At 35.6% G+C, this 13,409-nt stretch overlaps 2 protein-coding genes across 2 annotated transcripts in view; one reads left to right on the top strand and one right to left on the bottom strand.

Annotated features, from left to right (window-relative positions):
• CHRM5 (cholinergic receptor muscarinic 5) overlaps positions 1–13,325 on the bottom strand; it is a 47,396-nt gene extending 34,071 nt beyond the window's left edge. Inside the window, exon 1 of the mRNA XM_056492740.1 lies at positions 12,612–13,325. The gene's annotated coding sequence lies outside the window, so the exon portion shown is untranslated. The remainder of the gene's footprint in view (positions 1–12,611) is intronic.
• The window catches only part of AVEN (apoptosis and caspase activation inhibitor), a 79,029-nt gene that overhangs the window by 23,961 nt on the left and 41,659 nt on the right, over positions 1–13,409 (top strand). The window lies entirely within an intron of this gene.

Genomic DNA, 13,409 nt, shown 5'->3' on the forward strand with positions numbered 1-13,409 from the left:
AGTAGGTTTTCCTTCAACTTTTCTATCTCAAGTAGAGACTTAGGGGAAAAAAAAAGGTTGATTGAAGAGTAAATCAGTTTTCTTTTTTTAATGGTAATTCTGCTCAAACAAAAAGAATGGCAATAGCAGGGCATAGTTCAAGTACTAAAAAAAAAATCCTTTAAATTTTAAAATTATAGAGAATACCTAAAAATCAGCTTTCTTTACAGAAATGCCTAACTTGTTGTTGATTTAGATTACTGTATATATCAGGGTCTTGTTTTCAGTGGTACTTGCTTGGCAACTCGGCTATTTCTTGGCCAGAAATTGGCCAAGAAATTCATCTGATGCAAAACTTCCATATTCTTGCTGTTCCCCAAGTGCATGACCTCTGTGTTTAACATAGCAGTATTGGTTACTTCTTATCACTTATCAGCTTTGAGATACAGGTGCCGGTTACTGATCTTGAAAGGAGATTCATTGTTGCACAAAGGATTGGTAACAGGTCACTTAAATATTGCTAGTTTGTGCTCTCCTGACTTAAATAGGTATGAGCTTTACTCGCATCTTTCTTCAAATTGTCTGTTTTTCACTGCCTCATTCTTTAAACATTCTCTGAGTTTCCATGGCATGCTCTCCTATTTTGCTTCTCCTTCTAGCCCCATTTCAGCACATCAGAACTTTCATTTCCTTTTTGATGGTCCTCTGGTAGATAACATTTCCCATCTGTGGAGGCTTCATATCCAAGTGGTCTCATTTCCACTTGCACATATTTTATTTGCAACAGGGCAGTCTGCAAGTTTGGACTTGTTACCAGACCTAAGAGATACTTCTTCTAGCTCATGTACCTGTAGGTATATGAAACCAACAAAAACCTGTCTCTCCTATACCGCTTTTCTTCTCCCAAACAAATAGAAAAAAAAACTTCCACAATAAAGATTTGCATTGAAATCACAGGACTTGGCATCAGTGGAAGCTGGCTCTCCATCTGCTCAGTGCTTCTTCCTGAACTGTTCCTAACATTACAGAAATTCATCTTTTTTTTTCTTTTTCTAATCAGACAAGCCAAGCTGTCTTTTTTTTTTTTTTTTTTTTTGTCTGAACTAAAAATAAGACATTCCAGATTTTAAGTATTAATTACATTTTCTTGATAAATGTGCTTTCCTGTCATAGGTAGTCTGTGTTCATTATATATGCTTTCATATCTGTGCCTTTTTCCCTCTTAAGTTTTATCTAATATATAACTAAAACTATGATTGAAGTGTGGAAGTATAATGTGACTCCATGATTTGAATATAAATGTAGGATAACATGTCTTCATTTTAACATTCTGATATCTTAGAACTGTGTGGCTTTAAGTATCAGTGGTAGTACTGTATAATTACTAGTAGGTAATTAAAAAAATCTGAAAGGTTTCAGTATTTCAGAGAAATTTGTATGCTTTATAACTTATAATTTAATATAGTGAGATTCACAGACTAAAGAGGTTAAATTTTGTTCCTGTTAAAATCAGTCTGATAAGCTTTTCCCCATTCTTTTTTTCACATCTTGAGTAATCTATTTGTGAGGTTCCAGATTTCTGGATTTGGAAGGTTTTCTGACCAATATCCTTTTCTAACACTGGGTCATTAATCTTTTGCTGCTACTTTATATTGATGGTAATTCTGCTGAATTATGTTGAAGTATGTTTTGGTTATGAAATCACAAATCAGTAAGTTTAAATGTGGAACAATTTGTCCTTATTCCTGTCTTGCTGTTGTCATGTCCACTATTTGAATTTGTAGGCTTGAGACCTAGATAAAAATGTCTATTCACCTGATTCACTGTTTCTGTAGTTTAATAATGTCCTTTGTTTTTATAATACCCCTAAAACTGTTCTGTCTGACTAGGCCTCATCTTGGTCATCTATGTTTCTGCCACATCGTCTCTGACATTTCTGCCACTGAAATCCCCTAACCAAAACTGAATTATTCTGACTCTTGTACTCAGATGGTACATTTCATATTCCAGTATTCATTTTTGAAGTTCAGTGTGTTATTGCCATGACATTCGTGTTCACTTTCTCCTACTTTTACTGCTTTTTTTTTTTTTTTCCATTCCCACTTTGATTTTTTTAAAACTTTTGATTTTTATTGTTGCTGCATATTACTTTTGACTGATTTAATTTCTTTTCTTTTGGTTTCCTTTTTACACTTTTGATTCTTTTAAGTTCTGACCACTGTTGAATCACCTGAATTAGACTGTAAGCTTTTTAGAGCAGAGACATTCTTTTGCTTATTGATAAAGGACTGGATTTTTTCCAATAATGACATTAATAGATATCACTTCTATGGTAATACTAAAAGATGTTGATTGATTTGGAGGAGCTGTGTTTGTTTTAAATGAAATATTTTTGTTCAATCTTTCAGCAGCTTACATTAGACAAAGAAACAAAATAGAAACACAAATTCTACAAAGTTTTGTAAAACTAGAAGTTTTTGTTTATTAAAGATGATACGACTATGAGATGTAGCAGATTGGCTTAATTGTAGAAATCAGACAACTTTTGCTATTCTATTTCTCATAAGTGTGAATTTATTCCTAATATCTGTTAACAAACAAAATAATTGTGATAGGAATGTTTCCTTGTTCATTGATACATATTCCAAAGAAGTGTTGTGATCAGCCTGCATGTGAACCACCTTCAGAAGAGATGGCAAAACCTATTCAAGCAATAGTCTCAGAAATTCATTGGCAAGGAACAGTGCTGTTTCTAAGCATCAGTTTTGGAGTGAAAGAAGGGCTGTGAAGTAGACAGTGCTCTAAAGGACATGGAGTGCCTATTTGCTCCTTAATCTCATTTACAGCTCCTCCTTCCTTCTTATTCCATCTGTGATCCTGAAATTTCTCCTCAAATCTGGTCATGATGCCTTGGGCTTTCCTTGTCCTGCTCTTTTTTTAATGCTTTTGGTTTTAGTATGTTTTAGCCACACCTATTAATTTTGAGGTTGTTTCCTTTTGCTCAAGAGTTCCTGGTTTCTACATCCAACTTCTAGTCTAGGCTTTCTCTTGACCCTTCCCCTGCCTCATATTTTTGTCCGAATCACTTGTAGGTTCCTCATCTATTCTGTGTTCTCCTGCCTATTGTTCACTCTCAGCTCATCAGGGAAGTAGCAACTTTGGCATTTCTGGGTGTTGTATACAAAAATGGCTCTTCCGAGCAGTTAAAATTTTTTTTTCTTCTGAAACGGCTTATTTTTTGTCTAGACTTGAGTAATTTTCCTGAAGGATGTCAAAGGCATATTGAACCTTGCCAAAGCTTGTTTTAAAACAAGAGTTGTATTAACTAGCCTTGAGGGAATTCTTTCTATCCTGTTGTCCTTTCTTGCAAACCAAGCCCTTGCATGTGGAAAATTGTGAACTAAAAACTCTTTGAATAAAAGTAATGTTTGAGGGTGAGAATAGGGTGAAGAATTATATTTTATTTGATTCTGACTAATTTTCAACCTTTACTGGAGTGTGAATCAGATGACCTTCCTTTGACAGTACACACTTGTTGTCTGAGGTTATAAAGTGTGGTATTTCTGAATGTGCTGCAGATAGTTTGGATTGTGAATGTGATCATACGCTCTTTACTTCTTTTTATACTGTTGACTGGAAACAGCCTGTGATAATATGGGTTTCTTTGACTGAGTATATGCATGTGCCTCAATTCAGAGAAAATGTGTTGCTGAAAATTGTGAATCAGCTTTCTACAAAATGAAAGGGGCCAAGGTGGAAAAACTATTTCAAGATAGGAGTGATTTAAAATTGTGATATAGTTCTATTGATTTTTGTGTCATGAAGGCTAGAGGCCATAATTGAAGGTATTTATAGCAATGACATTTTCATTCAAGACACTTAGTTAAACTTCTGCTGGGAGAATGCTGGCAGAATGGAAGTTTTGGAAAGCCAAGTGTTATAAATTGACAGTTCGCTGGTAATAAGAGGTAATCTGAGTTAGATTGTTTTGAATAAATAAAGTGCTAGGGGTGTAATAGTAACAGTACCAGACAGCAAGTCTATACAATTTGTACTATTTAGGAAAAGATACTCAGATATTGCAGTGTTCACTGTAACCTTTGCAATGCCCAAGAAAATATACCAAAGTGGTTCTAATGGAAAACAGCACTTTTCCCCTGACTTTCTTAAAATGGAGCCTTGTTAGTGTTGGTTGCATTTTTTCTTCTAGGTCTGCTTAATGTTTCAAAAGTAATTTGAAGATAGAATTTGGCATGACAGATTTCAAAATTGCTTTATATTTTGCTTCTGCCCTCAATAATAAACTAAGGTCACCTCCTTTCCTCTGAAGAAAAAAGTTTAAAAGACACTTCAGTGATATTATGGATTTGGCCCATCACCAGATATGGATCTCATTGCCTGATTTGACTACATGAATGGTGCAAAAGAGTTGGCAGGAACATGAAATGGAGCAGCTGGTGAGAAGGGAAAGATCTTGCAGAATCAGTAAAATACTAGAATTGCTCTTGATAATAGTAAGGGTGGTAACATGCAAGTGTGTTGGGTAAAGTTGGATTAAATCCAGATGCCTACTTCTGATTCATCTTAATGTACATTTGCAGTTAGAATATTGTCAACAAGTAAATTTTCTAATGCAAATAAGAGTCTACAGCCTCTGTTGCTTTAAAGTTTCTTTTGTGCAACTCCACATGGTTCTGTCTGCCCCTTCTTTTATGTTTCTTCTGTTATTAATTTCATAATGCCTTGTTAATTTTTCTTTTGCTCTTGCTTTTATATATCCTCTTTCTGTCCCAGAGACAACTTTATTTTTCTGAATTGTATTTGATTGTGAAAAGAGGAGGAGGAGGAAGAGTAAGAAGGAAGAGTAGAAATCTCCAGGAAGAATAATCTAGCCTCTTAGAGGAAAATTGCCTACAAATATGAGATGACTAAATTAACTAGTAGAAATGTGATCTGAAAGCATCAGATCTCATACCTTTACCTTACAAGCGCAGTTTAGCTTGTCAAGGAAAATTGGTCTTTATAAATATCTCTGTGTAAAGTAACATTTAACTAGAGACAAAGCATTTTAGTGTCGACAGTGTTTGATTTGGTCATGTTATCTTTTTGTTTAAAAAAAACCCAACTCAACAGCAAAAAAAACCTAGTGATTATTTGTGTTTAATGCCTGTACTTCAGAATACTTTATCTGTATCAATGTATGTGAACTTTCTTTTGTCTATTCATTTATTGGTAGAAGAGTCCTGTTCTTTTGGGTGTTTCTATTTGCAATTTTTTCTACTTTAAAGTATTTTAACATACTACCATTTTCTACTGCTGCAGTGACTATATGAACCTAAGGAGGTGAACTGTAGAACCCGTTTGGGAAGCAAAATTGGGAGTATGAATTAAAGACCTGTTTTTATAAACCTTTTCAGTAGGAGAAAAGAATATTTATGATCTAAATTTTAGCATGAATTAAAAATGAACTTCGTTCTGACAGCTGAGCACAGATAAACTTAGAAATTATTCAATTTCATCCTCTTCTTGCAAGATGTTTTAAAAACATATATAATTTTAATTATTAATAAAATTATAATTTCATTATTTGCTTTTAGATGTTAGTGATAAAATTCTACCAAGAAACATAAAGTATAGTTCCTTCATTTTTTAACTTGCAAAATATGTGAAATAGCAATAGCAAGCATAATAAAAAAAAATCAGTTTCAGTAAAGTTTGGGACAAATTTGAGGAAGGGAAACTTGCTGTTTTTTCTTTCCCTAGCTTAAGTTCCCTACTGACTTGAAAGATAGTGGACAAGGTTTTCTCTAATCATACATGAAAGGCTAACCCCAGCATAACCAGTAAAATTAATAGATTACAAAGCCAAGGAAACCCTTTGTGATTGGGTGAACTTTTCTGAATAACATGAGCAGTCATCAAAGCAAGCTGTGAACTAGTTAGTGTTTAACTTAAGGCACATCTCTTAGTACAGCTACTGTCGAAAGCTCTTGTCAGTCTTGATTTTAACATATCTGCTTTGACTTTGACATGGCTTTTGACATGTGAACCATAACATCCTCAGAGTTAAGCTCAGGACAGGCAGGCTGGATGAGTAAATGGAGAGGTGGATTGAGAACTGGCAGGATGGCAGAGCTTGGAGGGTTGTGATCAGTGCCACAGGATGCAGTTAGAGGGCTGTAGCTGGCATTGTCTCTCAGGGCTCAGTACTGGGTCTTCTCAAACTTACTGATCAATGACCTGCATGGAGGGACAGAGTACCAAACTGTGAGGAGTGGACAATACCCAGCTGCTACCCAGCATTCCTAAACAGGTTTGAGAGTTGGGCAGAAAGGAACCTAATGAAATTCAACAAAGGTAAGTGTAAGATCCTGCAGCAGGGGAAGAATAACCCATGGACCAACATAGACTGAGGGCTGACCTGCTGGGAAGCAGCTCTGTGGAGAAGGACCTGGGGGATGCTGGTGGATAACAAACTGTCCCTGAGCCAGCAGTGTGTCCTTATGGCCAAGAAGATCAATGGGATCCTGAGCTGCATTAGGAAGAGCATGGCCAGCAGTTCGAGGGAGTTCCTGCCCCTCTGCTGAGCCCTGGTGAGCCTCACCTGGAGTGCTGTGTCCAGTTCTGGACTCCTCAGGACAAGAGAGAGATGGAACTACTGGGGCAGGTCCAGTGAAGGGCAGCAAGACAGCATCTCTTATGAGAAAAGGCTGAGGGAATTGGGCCTTTTTTAGCCTGCGAAAGAGATGATTGGGAGGGGACCTCATCAGTGCGTATGAATGTCTGAGGGGCAGGTGATGAGGATGGGGCCAGACTCTTTTCAAGTGGTGTCCAGTAACAAGGGGCAACAGACATAAATTGAAACCATGGGAAGTTTCATCTGAATATGAGAAAAAACTATTTCAAGGGTCCCAGAAACATTGGAACAGTTGCCAAGAGAGATTGTGGAGTCTCCTTCTCTGGAGATATTCAAAACATGCCTGGACCAGTTCCTGTGTAACCCATTTTAGGTGAATCTTGTTTAGCAAGGAAGTTTCACTAGGTGATCTCCAGAGATCCAGAGTGGATTTCCAACCCCAACCATTCTGTGAGTTTCAGTGATGCAGCTCGAGATTTAGAGGTCTTGAGCTAATCTGATGAGTTGTTTCCTTCACTTTTACAAGTGTGTATCTTATTTTTCCTCTAATTCCGTATAGCCTGATGACTGCAGAGAGTTGCAGAAAAAACTCAGAAAAATTTCGGATTAAATTCTCTGCAGATGAAGATTAAGTGAAGTACAGTATGTGTGTGCATGTAAACAGTCCCTATACATTTAAAGTCACCTGAGATGATTGTTATTACTCCCCAGTTGAAAGCAAGTGAACTGAAGAAACTGAGAAAAGAATAGAGAAGAAAACAGAAAATACATCACCATGTCACCATATTAATCAGTGACACAGGCACATCGTTTAGCTTTTTGCACTTTGGATCCTAGAAGCTCCACAAGGAAACAGAAATATTGAAAGATACAGCAAAGGCCAGCAGGACAACCAACAGTATAGAAAAATTTACGTATAAGGCATGGCTAAGGGTGGTATGAGTAAAGTAAAATAGAGGTCTTCAACTGCAAGGACAGATAAGAACAGTATGCCATAGCCCTGTGTGAAATCATGGAAGGATTAATATGATAAATAAGAAACTATTATTGTCTCTGCTAGTGGAAGAAGTAGGGAGTATTGAATGAAACTATCTGGCAGCAAATTCAAAGCAAAGGTATTTTGATTGATGAGTTATAATTAAATATGGAAATTTGTCACAGGATGTTGTGGAAAGTGAAATTTTTTGCAGGTTTAAAAACAACTGGAAAAGCACTTCGAGAGTTATCTTATAAATAAGACATTATCTCAGGCTCAAAAAAATCCCTGAACTGCAAATAGCTAGAGGCAGGCAGAATGCTTCTGAGGAAGTATCCCTGTGTATGTACCCTGATTTCAGTCATCCTTAGACTCATGCTCTTGGTTATTGTTGTGCAGAATTTGGGGCTGTATGGAGCTTCTGATGAATATGGTGTGACCTTTCCCAAGTGATGCGCTTCTTTCTTCCCTGTTTGTAAGCTGTTATAGAATCACTAAATTAATATTTAAAATTTGAGAAGCTAACAGTTCAAAACTGTTGGAAGGTATTGAGGTCCTGTAAAGAATTGACTTTCCTGTAATTTTAAGATTTTTAGCACACTTGCTGGATTCATCACTGGCTGATACATAAGTATATATAGAGGAATAGCAAGTTGAATTCCTTGTAAAGCATCAATACTGCTCATTGAGGCAGACTGTACAAATGGGTATTTATAATGTCTCATAGTTTCAGGAATATTGAAGAAGTCTAGGGAGTGTCTTTCTAGAACTGAGAAAAATCCTATTAAATGGAGTTACTTAGGTAACTGTAGGTCCATGAATTTGGTATCAGTTCTGGGAAAAAAGGGATGGAAAAGCTGATATAGGATTTGGCTAACTGAGATATAAAGTGTGGAGGCAGCCCTTGCAGGACTGAAAGTTAGTCAAGGACCAGGTATCACAAACAAAGTGAGAAATGAGCTGAGCAGATGTATGTTGAGGCTGTTAGGCTGCAGGTTTTGAGTTGCCAGGAACACAAAGGTGCATCTGCTGTAACAAATCTTCCTTCTATGTGGATGCTGCTTTGCCATGTCAGACCCGTCCCAAAGCATCTGCCATAAATGTATGTAAGCTCTTGTGCTTCTATTTTAAGTCAGAGTTTGTACTGATAGAGACCTGAATGTCTGCCCTGTGCATTGTCACCTGTAGCCGTATACTGGTTTTGTGTGAACTGGCTCTGCCTGTTTATTAAAAAAAACCCCCCAAAAAATGCCAAAATCAAAACACCTCCCCCAATAGAAACAAGTAACAAAAAAGCTCCAAAAATAACAATAAAAAAATATAAAAAAACCAACAAAAAGACCAACTCTCTATATATGAATATATATTAAAATATATATATGAATACAGATTAATTTTTTTATTTATGAATATAACCATTATCAGTTGGTTTGGATTTTTGAAAGATAGCTCTTTCCATTTGGTTGGCAGTACTGCATAATATTACCCTCATGTATTTATAGTGCAAATGGTTTGAAGTGTTTTAGTGCCTTTTTTCTCATTACAGTAATTTTTGGAGGCAGGGGATTATTTAATGAAAGGCTTGAGAGAGACGTAAATGGCCATGGTGAATTTTGTGTTCATTTGTAACTCAAGGTAAAATAGGCTAACTGAATCAGTGATTTAACTATAGGAGCATAAGTTCTGGATTTCGTTCCTTACTTTCTATTAGCTGATATAAGTTCTTTTAATAAAAGGATGGAAGTGTAAAAGTATCTTACGTTTTACCTCTAACATAGTAGTCTTGATAGACCTGATAGTGAATGCAGAAGCTAGGCCAACAGCTCAGCAATATATGTACCTCCAAATCTGTGCTCCTATTTGTGGATTTCTTTTAGCTGATATCTGCCCAGAACGGGCAGTGGGCACTTTTGGTTTGTGTCTAATTCGCATAATTTTTAAAAAACTTATTAAACCAAATCTTACTGCTTTAATATTTGTTACTTGCTGAATGAGTTGGGAAGGGGGTCCTGTATGTATGGACCACATATGCTGTTTTGCTGAGCAGATGCTCTCTCTTTGAGCAATTGCCTGTTGTTATTTTGTGACGTGGTTTATTTATTTCACATATACAAACAACTCAATACAGAGTGGAAATGAAAAGATATCTTTGTCAGGTGCTCAGTGATCCTTAAACAACTGATTATGATAAAGGGGGAAAAATAAATATTGACTTACTGCTTTCAGGTGATATGATTTTCTGTAATTACACATTTTGGAAAACACTTAGTGACTCTTGGGCACCTGGTGTGATTCTTGGGAATGGTCCTGTAGAGGGCAAGTAGTTGAACTCAATGATTCTTGTGGGTTCCTTCCAACTCAGCATATTCTGTGATTCTTTGGTATTTATTTCTGATTGCATGGAAGATTAGGTTTTGAAATTAATAATAAACTGTTCATTTAGTTAGTTCATTTGAATTCTTTGAGAATAAGTGAGAGAAGTAATGCACTTAAAATAAAAATAGCATATATCTTCATGACTTAAAATTTTTAATGAATACGTCTGAAAAAATCACCATTTAAAAATATTATATATTGAAAAAAATGTTAGTTCTATCCAGTGCTTCTTCCTACAGGTAAGTTTTCCACTTGTTCTTAGACTTCTCATATTTTCAACTGAGCTTAAAAAATCCTTAACTGCTGTTCTCAGTTTAGAGGTTTCTAAAACAAAAGATTTTGAGTAAGCCTTTTGAGATCTTCTTTGAATAATCACCTGATTTTTCTTAAATAAGGATGTTGGTTAGCTGACACTTTTAGAGTTTGGAGTGGTGTTTTGCTTTGGGGGGAGGGGCGGGTTTTTTGTTTTGTTTTGTTTTTAAACCATGAAAAGTAGTATCTTTTACAAACGAGAAGGCAAAAACTCAGAAAACATTCAAGTTAACAAAACTTCTAGTGCGAGAACAGTACTTGGAGAAACAAAGGTTGAATTCCAATTCTTGTTTTTCTATATTTTTTAATATCCAACTCTGAACCACATCTAGCAGATACAAAGCTGTCTTTTCAAATCAGCTGACAAAGGCTATATTGCATTTGCTGCTTGTTGCAAATTATTGGGTTGTAATAGGCTTTGATGGTTCAAGTTATGGAAATCGTGAACTGTTGAAACTTACAGCCATATTATTTTAGTTTATATTGTACAGAACCTACTTCCTCACTTATGAATATTTCCTGGTCTGTTGGATGTGACACAAGGTATCAGCGCTTGTTTTATAGGAGCTGTGAGGAGGCAGGAAGAATTCATAGTGAATCATGGTGGTATGTGAAGTGAAACATGGGAAAAAATGATTGAGAAAGAAAAGGACAGAAACTGGGGAAATATAGAGGGTTCTGCAACTTGTCAACAAAATGGCTGAGTTATGGGTACACTAGCAAAAATTCCATGAAGTTCTCATTAAATACAACAAATGGGAGAATAGAAATATCTTTGCCTGTATTAAGCAGAAGACTTAAGTGTGTTTAGAGAAATGGGTTTTCCCCCCTGCCATGGCAGTGAAAAATGTGACTAGTAGAACAAGTTTCAAATATATAAAGTATGCCACAGTAATATGCATGAGATGACCCCTTTCTTGCAGAAGTTGTTTCACATTATCCTGCCATTATTTTGGGAATATGTTGCTGACTCCTTATACTATGAGCCTTGTCTTGTATCCATTCGAGTTTTTTAGTCTCATACTATTCTACCAGTCTTTGGCAAGTAAGTTCAGTTTTGTAGCACTTGCTAGAATTCTTAAATGCTTTGTGCATAAGTGAAGGGTTCATAACTGGCATTTGTGAATGGCAAATTAGTCTGTCTTTAGCAAGCATCAGGCTAGAGAGATATTGTTTTAGTAAGTTAGCAAAACATAAAAAGAAAAAAACAGAAAGAAATAAAGGTTATATTAAATACAAATATCATATAATCAGATATGCTAAATGGAAACAAGGGAAGTGATACAGAGAGAAGTAGAGGAGATACTTAAAACAATTCTAGAAGAAGAAATATTGCATCTTAATAAATAGAAAAAATTGTGCGACAACAGTAAGAGACAGTAGCAGCAAAAATGTAGTTTTTCAAAGCTGCTATTGATTACAAAATTGACCAGTGTGAAAATATAAATGGTATGTTAAATGATATAAAATTCTTAATCCTTTTTTAATTTCAAGGGTTGTGGAAGGTTTTTGTATCTGAGAAAATGTATCTTTCTCTATGTCTTTTAAGTGTAATTTTTTGATTAAAAGGTACAGTGTTTATTTTTCAAGCCCTAATAGATAGTAGAATCTCATTCTGAAATGTTTTGCATTCTATTTTCATATAGAATTCATGTCTATGTGACTCATGTGAATGCTGTAAAGGAGTGAAAAAAATGAGATGACCTGCACCTTCTTTTTTATAGTTTAACTGGTGAATGGATGTCCAGTCTTCTTATTGACACTGTACACAATACCTTGGGGTGCATTACCATGGTGCTGTTTCCTTACTGTGCTGTAGTTTATCTTTCATAAATAACTGATCAACACTTCTAGCTTTATTTAATATTCTTTTATATAAACAGAAATTTATTATTCTGTAATAAAATATATCCTCTTACATCTGGTGCTGTGGTGCAAAATGTTTGCTTTGCCAGATTAAACTGATAATGAAGTGCAATAAATGTTTTGAGGTACTATTAACAGAAGCATGGCATTTAAAAAATTTCTTTCTTAAACAGCCATGCATGGAAATATGTATTGAATATTTTAAAATATTTAAATCTTAGAAAATATTTCACCCTGGTATAAGTCAAGAGATCATTTAAGAGTTTTTCCTTTGAATAACCTTAATATCAAAAGAGAGATGTTATTTTTACAGTATAGGAAATCTAAGAACATCGAACATCTGTCATTCAAGAATTTAAACTTCAGTGTCAGTATAAAGAATTTTAAATTAATTCAGTTATTTTTAATACATTAACATACATGATGTGATAAACAATCAAAGCAGTATATGAAATAAGAACTTACCTAGGAGATACTTGACTGATGCTTTGTCTGTGCTCTGTCAGAATATACTGAGACTCACTCAGCAGATAGGAAGCTTTTTTCTATTTGAAATGCATTGTGCACTCTCGTCTTGTGATTTCTCTTCCACAGCGTCTTCTTGTTCACTGCTGCTTTGCTCTTGTGGTATTGGTTGTTTCCAGTTATTTCCAGGTATCTTCAATATCTGAGTTCTTCCACATTCAGGATTTTTGTTAATTCTGCCCTGATCAGGTAACAGAAAGGACCTGTGAACTTTGCATCTTTCCCTCCCCACCAAAAAAAAAAGTAAGAAAAAAAAGGCAAATTCACTGACCCCAGTTAACTCAAGCATTCAGCACCCATTTAAAAAAAATCATTTAAATATTTGATATCCAGTAAATTCCATCTGTTTTCTGGTGCTGTTCCAACACTGAAAAGTTATTTCCCTACACATTTTGGTAGCATCCACATTTTAGATTTTTGTAGGAAATGTACAGGATCAGTAGACATCAGGTTTTAACTTTTAATCCATGCAACATTATTCTGTGAAGGATGATGAAGGTCTGCCTCTCTCAGCTCCTCATGCTTCTGTCAGACACAGATGTGAAATGCTGCTTTAGAGAGAGGGGAAAAAAAATCCTAAAGGGTGTAGTGTTTTGTCATCTCTCAGGACAGTGAGCACGCATGGCATCAATGAGTGGCAGACACGAGCTATTCAAACCAGTCGCTGAACTGACAGGATGACGCTTTCATACATAATAGAACCATTAATTATTTCTTCTGATGGACGGCAGTGTGTAC

This window comes from Oenanthe melanoleuca, chromosome 5 (genome assembly GCF_029582105.1).
Source record: "Oenanthe melanoleuca isolate GR-GAL-2019-014 chromosome 5, OMel1.0, whole genome shotgun sequence".
In the NCBI taxonomy this organism is placed as follows: domain Eukaryota; kingdom Metazoa; phylum Chordata; class Aves; order Passeriformes; family Muscicapidae; genus Oenanthe; species Oenanthe melanoleuca.